Source organism: Takifugu flavidus, chromosome 6, assembly GCF_003711565.1.
Source record: "Takifugu flavidus isolate HTHZ2018 chromosome 6, ASM371156v2, whole genome shotgun sequence".
Classification (NCBI taxonomy): Eukaryota; Metazoa; Chordata; class Actinopteri; order Tetraodontiformes; family Tetraodontidae; genus Takifugu; species Takifugu flavidus.
The window spans coordinates 9,345,123-9,356,482 of NC_079525.1; the positions used below are offsets into that span (position 1 = coordinate 9,345,123).

Genomic DNA, 11,360 nt, shown 5'->3' on the forward strand with positions numbered 1-11,360 from the left:
GCTCATTTTGGGAGTAATAAACTACATTCTACAAATCCACTGACAAATTCCACTGACAATTCTGTCACTGAATCTTAACATGGGCGGCACAATAGGTCATGCTGATATTCTGTCTGGTCCCAAATGGACAATTTGACATCTAAATCTAATTTATAATTAAGAGTTTGTTTCAGAAGAACATGTTTGTTAGCTGTTAAGAAAGAGCTCCAGCCAATGTCTGAGATGGAACTAAGGTACCCAAAAAGGATTCTGGGCAAGAAAATAGTTATAATATTTATTTAATTCCATTTCAGGGCACTTTTGCATTTGTTTGAGATTGACAATTTAGGGGTTAATAGAATCAGATACACTACTTTATAAAAAATAAATTTTAGAAACTGTGGCCAAAATGAACATTTGAATGAGACATTAAGATGGGAGGGATTAATTATCTATCCCTACAATTAGAATCATTAATTATAGAAAGAGGGAGGGTGAGACTTTGACTTTTAAAATGTACTTTGTTTACAGCGCTCTGTTCACATAAAACCAGTTAAAAGTTACCTTCACAAAAAACCTCATGCCCCCAGTGCTGTTCAAAGGCTTCCAGGTTCTCAGTGTAGAAGCAGAACTCCAGATTCCGGCGCACCCTCACTGGCTTCCACAAAGCCACCGCATTACATGCCGCTCCATTTTTAATTTTCTCCCTTCTAGACAAAAATAAATGGCAAGTTTAGCCTCACTTATTAAAAAATTGAAAACCTGGCATTTCCCACTTCCTGCCCTCTTGTGCCTTAGACCACAAACAAGAACAGCAGTGGAGAACACGACATTAAAGAGCCTAAAGACATCAGTTAAAACCCTAAAAAGACCCACCAGCCTACTGCACCCGGTAAAAACCTGAAAGACATTCTTGTTAAAATCACAGAAAGGACAGTTGTTTAAAATGTTCGGGTTTAAAATTGACAGGAAGGCACTGGTGGCGATGGCTCCATGTAAAATCCTCCATTGGAGGTCGCCAGTCCTCTTCTTGATGGGGGGCTTGTAGAGGGTCCTCCACTGAGGACTCTGTCCCCCCCAGCCTGTCCTTCCACACTGTCACTTCTCTGTTTTTCAGTTTGTCTTTGTTGAATGCCTTCACGATGTTGCTGTATAAAATCCTCCTGTCCATGCTGTGAAGGGATCCTGAGCCAGAGCCATCCAGGAGAGGACCACCGAGGTCCATGAGGTCCGGATGCAGGTGGAGTTCAGGAAAAGCGTCAGTGGGGTTGGTCTTAGCCTCTCCTCTCCCGTGAAGGAGGAGGAGACCCTTCTCTGTCGTAGACAGTCTGTGTTTCCAGAGGCCCAGGCTCCTCTGGATCAGTCGGACCGACCGGACCCCCAGCGCCGAGCTCACAGCCTGGGCATCGGTGAGCTCTGGTCCCGCTGCCGCCACCAGCCGCTCCAATGTCACTATCTTCCTTCGGATCAGGGCCTCCTTCAGCCCAGGGGTGGCGCTGCTTCAGACGTCCAGTCTGCCGCCACAGACTAACGGCTCCTTTAATAGCCAGTGCAGAGAGTCAGTCTGAACGAAGCTCTATCTAAAAAGAGCACAGGATTTAAAAACACCCAACACTGAGCAAATGATTTCAAAAATATTACACTGAATAGTTTATACATCTATGTTGCATGCCAGCATAATTCTTCTCTCAGGCTGGGATCATTCTGTGTCTTTCAGGGAAGAGTTTTTAAGGCTAATCTCAGAGGGAAAACCCTTTTATTTTGTACAGCTAATTAATTCATTGTATCACTGTCCAAAGTAGCCAGAGAGGATGATTTGAAAGTCAAACCCACTCAGCTGCCTGAGGCTCTCCAAAGTGAGAGGAACCACAGTCAGTACAGCGGTGTGAGTGAAGACGTGTCACAAAAGGTGAAAATCTACATTTATACCAGAGGACAGTTTGGAGCCAACAGACAGAAAATGCAAAAAGTATAAATGTCAACAATAAACTCAAAACAGACACACAAGTGTTGTATATTATTCAAATATTTTCAGTTTTATATTGATAAAGCATGTGTCTGTGTATGTGCATGTGTGTGTGTGTGTGTTTGTGTGTGTGTGCATGCCACAGTGGCAGGCAAGAGGAGGTGTTGATAACTTATTTGGCATTTTGACAGTGATAAAGGACATTTGTTGCCGACAGCAACGCAGAAAAATGCGACCATGCCAACATGTGTTCAACACTCTACACTGCTGCCAGACTTTTCCTTCCCTTTCCGCTCTCAGAATGCTGGTCTACTTGTGATCCCCAGAGTTTCTAGGGATAGAATGTGGGGCCGAGCATTTAGCTACCAGGCCCCCCTGCTATGGAACCAGCTCCCTGTCCAGGTAGGGGAGCCTGACTCCATCGCTACTTTTAAGATTAGGCTTAAAACCTACCTCTTTGAAAAAGCTTATTGTTACTAATTCTATAGTTCCAGTTATTATCATAGACAGACAAATTATCATACTCAGGGGATCGTCTAATCATTAGGTTAACATCTTAACTATGCTCCTATAGGCCAAGGCTGCCGGGGTCCAGAAACATGATCACCTGACAGGCCTCTGCCACCCCACTGGGTCATGGTTTCCTCTTCCCTCCTCTCCTCTCCTGTCCTCCTCATCAAGTAGACTAGTAATGATATTTTCTGTGTAGTTTTTCTGCCTCTCCACCCCCCTTCTGTATCCATTTACAGGTATCACCGCCTTCAGAGCTATATACTGACCTCCGACCCCGCTGACCCACTCAACCAGCAGCTTATTCACTTGAATTTAATTCAATATAATGCATTTTTGTATGTATTTCTATGCTCTATGCCTCTCCTCTCCTCTCCTCTACCTCCCCTCCCCTTCCCTCTACCTCTCCCCTCCCCTCCTCTCCTCTCCTCTACTACCCCTCTCCTCTCCTCTCCTACCTATTCTATCCTCTACCTGTCCTCCCCCTTCTCCTCTCTCTCTACCCAGCCGGCCATCAGCAGGAGGGTCCTCCTACATGAGCCTGGTCCTGCTCAAGGTTTCTTCCTGTTAAAGGGGAGTTTTTCCTTGCCACTGTTGCTTGTCTGGGTTAGGCCCTGGGATTCTGGAAAGCGCCTTGAAACAATTCTGATCGTAAAAGACGCTATATAAATATTGATTGATTGATTGGTTGATTGATTGATTGGTTGATTGGTTGGTTGGTTGATTGATTGAAATATTTATAATTTCTAAATCATCAGAACGAGAAATTTCCATCTTCACCCACGTTTTCCTACAAGGAGTGTGGAGGAAGCACCAATAGAGCAGTAGTGGAGGTCCTCAGCAGAGATATCCTGGAAATCAGCAGATGTAATGTGCACCATCAGCTCAAGAACTCATGTTTCCTGCATCACAGTCACTCTTTCAGAGCTCAAAGATGGATGCAGAGGAAGTTTTTTAGTGTGGGGGAACAAACAAAAAGGGGATTAATTTCTAAGTCCAGAGCAGCAATGAAGGTGTGAGGAGGAGCAGGGGCCAGATGAAGATTGGTTACAGCACACAAACACACACCTCTGGCCCACTCCAATACTCTGCTGTTACATGCAATGGTGATCAGGAACAGCACCATTCTAACTGAGGCCCCTCTGTTTTCATGGTCCCTTGGACTTTACATCATGGTGGGTTTTGATTCGCTTCATCTTATTTGACTTTCCTGATTGCTTAAATATTTTGGTAGAATTACCACAGAGGGTAAAAAACAATATCATGAAATTTCTCACAGTCCATACTGTGTGTTGTATGTAAAGCTTGAAATGCTCTAATTATTTAAAGTATGACAGCTTTTGGGAGCTCTGTGTAGAGTGATTGCTGGTATATATATTTTTCTGCCTTTATGTATTTGATGGCTGCATGCCTCCCCTGTTGACGCTGATCTGAGATGAACTCTTATCTGATTGAATTTCTCAGGTTCCTAGAGGGAGGTTCTTCAAAATAGGCTTATCCTCTGATTGGAAAGGTTGACTTGGAGGGAAGGAGGACACAAGAGTGGTCAAAAAGAGAACCACGCTATCTGGTAACTACCCTTGAAATGTGACCTGTGATTGGGCTCTCTCTCATACACACACACATGCACACACGCACACCTTCTCACACACACATACACCCTCACACACATATACCCTCACACACACTTTCTCACACCTTCTCTCACACACACGCACTCTCACACACACCTTCTCACAGACATAATGACATAAAAAAATAGGACTGATGCCACTGATACAACAGACATCCCATCAACATCATTTTTAACATGGGGGTGTTCATTAAATATCTTTGATGTGTAACACAATGGAGATTAAACTGTATAATTCTGTGGTCAGAGTTCTAACCACTGGTAGATCGATTCATTGTGTTGTGAGAAGCTAGCTGCTGCGGAGCTGCCTAGCGTAGCTTCAGCTAGCGGTCCCCTGGCAGCAGCCGAGCAGCCGGCTGGGTGACGGTTTGCAGGAAGCGTAGCCCAAAACAAAGGCCCACGGTGCACCACCACCCGCTTCCCGTGGCTAATCGTTTTTCCCCGCTCGGCGACACACCCGCTGAGAAACCGACCCTGGTAATTGGCGACTCTGTTTTGCGCCACATGAAGCCGACTCAAGCGACCATAGTTAAGTGCATTCTGGGGGCCAGAGCAGGCGACATAGAAGCAAATTTATGGCTGCAGGCGAGACGTAAACGTAAATTTGGTAAAGTTATTATTCACGTCGGAGCCAACGTCACCCAGCTTCATCAGTTGGAGGTCACCAAAATTAACATAGAGTCGGTGTGCAGCTACGCAAAAACGATGTTGGACTCTGTAGCATTCTCTGGTCCCCTCCCCAATCTGTCTAGCAATGAGATGTTTAGCCACATGTCATCACTTCGTCGCTGGCTGTCACGGTGGTGCCCCGAAAACCAGGTGGCCTTTATAGACAATTGGAGCACTTTTTGGGGAAAACCTGGTCTGATTAGGAGAGACGGTGTCCATCCCACACAGGATGGTGCCTCTCTCATTTCTAGTAATTTGGCAAATCTTATTAGACCCAAAGTGACCTGACAATACAAGGTCCAGACCAGGATGCAGAGTTGTAGTCTTACACACCTCTCTGCTGCTTCCTTCGAACCCTCATCCACCAACAATAATATATTTAACACTATAGAGGTAGTCTCTGTTCCACAGTTAAAAGTTCACCAAGCACAGAGCAGGGGAGCGGTCAATCACCATAATCTTATTAAAATTAATACTAAAGCACAAGTTGGAGAAAGTAATATCACAATTAAGTGTGGACTGTTAAATATTAGATCTCTTTTGTGTAAATCCCTGTTAGTGCACAACCTGATAGCGGATCATCACATTGATTTATTCTGTCTTACTGAGACCTGGCTTCAGGAGGAGGAGTGTGTTAGCTTAAATAAATCTACTCCTCCTACCCATCTTAATTATCATATTCCTCGTGTTACTGGTCGAGGAGGGGGAGTGGCAGCAATCTATCACTCCAAGTTATTAATTAATCCTAGACCAAAATATGGCTCCAGTTCATTTGAAAGCCTGACTCTTGGCATCACCCATCTGAACTGGAAGGCAGAAAAGCCACTTCTGTTTGTAATTGCATATCGGCCCCCTGCTGGGCCACATTCAGAGTTCCTGTCTGAGTTCTCTGATTTCTTATCTGACTTGGTCCTTAGAACGGACAAAGTCATTATCATTGGAGACTTTAATATCCATGTAAACGTTGTAAATGACAGCTTTAGAAATGGCTTCATTTCATTACTTGAGTCAGTTGGTTTCCTCCAGCAGATAAACCAACCAAATCATAACTTCAACCACACCCTAGATGTAGTTCTGACTTATGGCGTTGAGGTAGAACATGTGTCAGTGTTCCCTCAGAACCCATTGTCCCATGATCACTTTTACATTTATGATTAAGGATTCTTCTATGCTCAGAGCACAGTCTTACTATAGCAGATGTCTTTCAGATAATGCTGTAGCTAAGTTTAAGGAAGCGATCCCTGCGTTGATCCCAGGATCACTGTGTGTTTCCCCAGGGATCAATCATTATAATCTTAGCCCTGCTGAGGTTGACTCTATTGCTGAAGATGTAGCAACCTCACTGAGAATCACGCTTGATTCTGTTGCCCCCCTGAAAAAGAAAATAGTAAATCAGAGGAGGTGTGCCCCCTGGTATAATTCACATATCAGGACCCCCAAGCAGAAAGTGCGAAGACTAGACAGGAAGTGGCATTCTTGTAAAATAGACAGCTATCATGTAGCCTGGAAAGACTGTCTATTAGTTTACAAAAAGGCCCTCCGCAAGGCTAGAACAGCTTATTTTTCTTCTTTAATTGAGGATAATAAGAACAACCCCAGGTTTCTTTTCAGCACTATGGCCAAATTAACCAAGAGTCACAGTGTTTCAGATCTACATATCCCTTCTTCCCTTAGTGGTGAAGACTTCATGAGCTTCTTCAATGATAAAGTTCTAGCTATCAGAGAAAAAGCTAACCAGGCCATCCCAACAACTGGACCATCCCCAGATGTGCTGACTGTGGGAACATACAGGTTCTCCAACGAGCCCTTAAACTCCTTCAGCCCTATATATTTTTCTGAGGCGTCTTTGCTAATTCAGAAATCCAAGACCACCACGTGTCTTTTAGATCCCATCCCAACACACCTGTTGAAGGATGTTTTACCATTGATAGGCAGTTCTATCCTGGACCAGATCAATGGTTCCTTAGTGACAGGTTATGTACCCCGGTCCTACAAGGTGGCAGTGATTGAGCCATTGCTTAAAAAAACATTACTGGATCCTGATGTATTAGCAAATTATAGGCCAATATCTAACCTTCCTTTTATCTCTAAAGTTCTTGAGAAGGTGGTGGTGACTCAGTTACTGCAGCACCTGCAGAGAAACAGCCTGTTTGAGATGTTTTAGTCAGAGCTCATCACAGCGCAGAAACAGCACTTCTTAAAGTTACTAATGATCTTCTTATAGCTTCAGATCATGGACTGGTCTCTATGCTGGTTCTGCTGGACCTCAGTGCTGCTTTTGATACAGTTGATCACAACATCCTGTTACAGAGACTGGAACCTGTGATTGGAATTAAAGGGACAGCACTAGACTGGTTGAGATCATATTTATCTGATAGATACCAGTTTGCTCATGTCCATGGTGTTCCCTCCTCATTCAGTACGGTTAGCTACGGAGTTCCTCAAGGTTCTGTACTTGGACCAATCCTCTAAACATTGTACATGCTTCCCTTAGGGAACATTATTCGGCAGCATGGAATAAATCTTCATCGTTATGCTGATGACACTCAGCTTTATTTATCCATGAAACCAGAGGAGACAGAGAAGTTAGTGAAGGTTCAGACCTGTCTTAAAGACATAAAGTCCTGGATGTCTTCAAATTTCCTCCTCCTTAACTCAGGAAAAACTGAGGTCATGGTGTTTGGTCCTGAACCTTTCAGCGATAGATTGGATCACATGATCACTCTAGATGGTATCTCATTAACATCTAGTCTCTCTGTGAGGAGTCTAGGAGTAACTTTTGACCAGAATCTCTCCTTCAACTCACACATTAAAACAGTCTCTAGAAGTGCCTTTTTTCACTTGAGAAACATCACAAAGATCAGGAAGCTGCTGACGCGGCATGCTGCTTAAAAGTTAGTCCATGCATTTGTTACTTCCAGGCTGGACTATTGTAATTCTTTATTATCAGGGTGTCCAAACAACTCTTTAAGAAGCCTCCAGCTGATCCAAAATGCTGCAGCCAGAGTTCTGACAGGTACTGACAAAAGAGATCACATACCTCCAGGAATGGCGTCTCTTCATTGGCTGCCCGTTAAATTTAGAATAATTTTTAAAACCCTTCTTTTGACCTACAAGCCTAGCTCCATCCTACCTGGAGGAGCTAGTGATACCTTACCAGTCCAATAGACCGCTCCGCTCTCAGAATGCTGGTCTACTTGTGGTTCCCAGAGTTTCTAGGAGTAGAATGGGGGACCGAGCATTTAGCTACAAGGCCCCCCTGCTATGGAACCAGCTGGAGTCAGCCTCCCGTACCTGCCCTGTCCAGGTACGGGAGGCTGACTCCATTGCTACTTTTAAGATTAGGCTTAAAACCTACCTCTACTAATTCTGTAGTTCCAGTTACTGCAGACCCTTCTATTCTCCGCGTGAGTTCGCTTCATTCATTCTGGCCTCTGTTTACATCTCGCCAGATGCGGACGTGCGCGAGGCTCAGCGCACGCTCGCGGACTGTATTCAACAAGTGGAGCGGACCTATCCCGACGCTCTGGTTATCGTGCTTGGCGACTTTAATCAGAGCAACCTGAGTTACGAGCTCCCCAGGTACAAACAGTTTATCAAATGCCCCACCAGAGCAGAGAACACGCTGGATCACTGCTACACCACAGTGAAGGACACGTATCGGGCCATCCCCCGTGCTGCGCTAGGACTGTCTGATCACGTGATGGTCCACCTGATCCCCACATACAGACAGAAACTTAAACTAATAAAGCCATCCGTGAGCACCACGAAGAGATGGACCAGTGAGGCTGTGGAGGAGCTGCGCACGTGCTTGGATACAACTGACTGGGACATGTTTAAAGGGGCCACACATGATCTGGATGAGTACATGGACACTGTGACCTTATATATCCACTTTTGTGAGGAGCGCATTCTACCAACGCGCACTAGGGTGAGTTATTCCAATGACAAGCCCTGGTTCACACCGAAACTCAGACAGATCAGGAAAGAAAAGGAAGCAGCGCTGAAAAGTGGAGACAAAGACTGCTACAGAGAGGCCAAATACCGGTTTAGCAAGGAACTGAGGAGAGCTAAATCTGTGTATTCGGAGAATCTTCAGCAGCAGTTTACTGCTAACGACTCTGCTTCTGTGTGGAGAGGCCTGAGGCAGATCACCAACTACAGGCCTCAGGCTTCAAAGGGTCAGGACGACAAAGCCCTTTGTCAGAGTCTGTCCCTCCACTATGCCCGCTTTGACACCTCGTCAGCCATGCCCAACACCTCCCCTCCCCCCAGTGTCACTGCCCCCATGGACCTCACTCCATCAAAGGCAGTTCCCTCCTCCTCCCCCCCTCCACTCACCATCACTCACCATCAGCCCCCCCCCCCCCCATCACTTACCACCAGTTCCCCCCTCCTCCCCCCCTCCATTCACCATCAGTGAACAGGATGTGCGAAGGCAGTTCGCCAGGTTGAACCCGCGCAAGGCCCCTGGCCCGGACGGCGTGTCTCCTTCCACCCTGAGGCACTGCGCAGAGGAGCTGACTCCTGTCTTCACAGACATCTTCAACTCCTCCCTGGAGTCGTGCCAGGTGCCAGCCTGCCTCAAAACTTCAACCATCGTCCCTGTCCCCAAGAAGCCACGGATCACTGGGCTTAACGACTACAGACCTGTGGCGCTCACCTCTGTAGTCATGAAGTCCTTAGAGCGCCTGATCCTGCCACACCTCAAGTCCATCACCACCCCCCTCCTGGATCCACTGCAGTTCGCCTACAGAGCTAACAGATCTGTGGACGACGCGGTCAACCTGGCCCTTCACTCCATCCTGCAGCATCTGGACTCCCCGGGAACCTACGCGAGGATCCTGTTCGTGGACTTCAGCTCTGCATTCAACACCATCCGCCCCGCTCTGCTACAGGACAAGCTGTCCCAGCTTAGTGTGCCTGACTCCCTCTGCAGGTGGATCACTCACTTCCTGACGGATCGGAGGCAGTATGTGCGGCTGGGGAAGACTGTCTCAGACTCTGTCTCCATCAGCACTGGATCACCCCAGGGCTGTGTACTTTCCCCCCTCCTCTTCTCCCTGTATACAAACTGCTGCACCTCAAGTCACCAGTCTGTCAAGCTGATCAAGTTTGCGGATGACACCACCCTCATCGGGCTCATCTCCAATGGAGACGAGACTGCCTACAGGAGGGAGGTGGCTCGACTGGTGTCCTGGTGCGGACACAACAACCTGCAGCTGAACGCTCAGAAGACAGTGGAGATGATTGTGGACTTCAGGAAAGTCACAGCCCCTTTGCCCCCCCTTGCCCTCATGGACTCCCCCATCACCATCGCGGACTCCTTCCGCTTCCTGGGCACCACCATCACCCGGGACCTTAAGTGGGAGCCAACCATCAGCTCCCTCATCAAGAAGGCCCAGCAAAGGATGTTCTTCCTACGGCAGCTGAGGAAGCTCAAACTGCCTCCCAGGATGTTGGCGCAGTTTTATACGGCCATCATCTAGTCCATCCTCACCTCCTCCATCACCGTGTGGTATGCTGGTGCCACCGCCAGGGACAGACTAAGGCTGCAGCACGTCGTGCGTGCTGCCGAGAAGGTGATCGGGTGCAGGCTTCCATCCACCCAGGACCTGTATATCTCCAGGACCCGGAGGCGTGCAGGTCGGATCACGGCCGACCCTTCCCACCCTGGTCACGGACTGTTTTCCCCCCTCCCCTCAGGCAGGAGACTACGGTCCATTCGGACCAAAACCTCCCGCTACATGAACAGCTTCTTCCCCTCTGCCATCAGGCTGCTGAACACCAAGTGACTTATCACTTAAGCACCACGTACAGCAGCCAGTCAGACTCACGAACAATACATCACATTACTCCTGCATTGACCTGCACTATTTCTTACTATTTATGTATATACTGTATATATGTCTTATCTTATTTTATTTTATTTATCTTATTCTAGTGTTGTCTTCTTTATGTTGAATGTCGCAGCGTCACACCAAGACAAATTCCTAGCTTGTGTAATACTGTGTATTACATGAACAATGGCAATAAATCTGATTCAATTCAATTCAATTCAATACTATTATAGACAGACAAATTATCATACTTAGTGGGTCCTCTAATCATTAGGTTAACATCTTAGCTATGCTGTTATAGGCCAAAGCTGCCGGGGTCCGGAAACATGATCACCTGACAGGCCTTTGTCACCCCACTGGGTAGTTTTCTGCTTCTCTCTCCCCCCCCCCCCCCCCCCCCCGTATTCATTTACAGGTATCGCCGCCTTCGGAGCTGCATGATGACCTCCGGCCTCGTTGACTCGCTATTTAAATAGTGTATTTTTGTATGTGTTTCTGTGCGCTGTGCTCTGTGCCCGTCCTCTCCTCTCCTCTCCTCTCCTCTCCTCCCTCTCCTCTCCTCTCCTCTCCTCTCCTCTCCTCTCCTCTCCTCTACCTCTCCTCTCCTCTCCTCTCCTCTCCTCTCCTCTCCCCGCCCCTCCCCCTCCCTCCCCCTCCCTCTGCCCGCCAGCCATCAGCAGTAGGGCCCCCTACATGAGCCTGGTCCTGCTCAAGGTTTCTTCCTGTTAAAGGGGAGTTTTTCCTTGCTACTGTTGCTCGTCTG

General features: G+C 47.1%; 1 long non-coding RNA gene across 1 annotated transcript; it reads left to right on the forward strand.

Moving 5' to 3' along the window:
* Positions 1–517: 517 nt before the first annotated feature.
* LOC130527574 (uncharacterized) lies at positions 518–1,986 on the forward strand. Its single transcript, XR_008951075.1, has 2 exons — positions 518–871; positions 1,160–1,986. It is a non-coding gene; the product is annotated as an uncharacterized LOC130527574 (long non-coding RNA).
* The last annotated feature ends 9,374 nt before the right edge of the window (positions 1,987–11,360 follow it).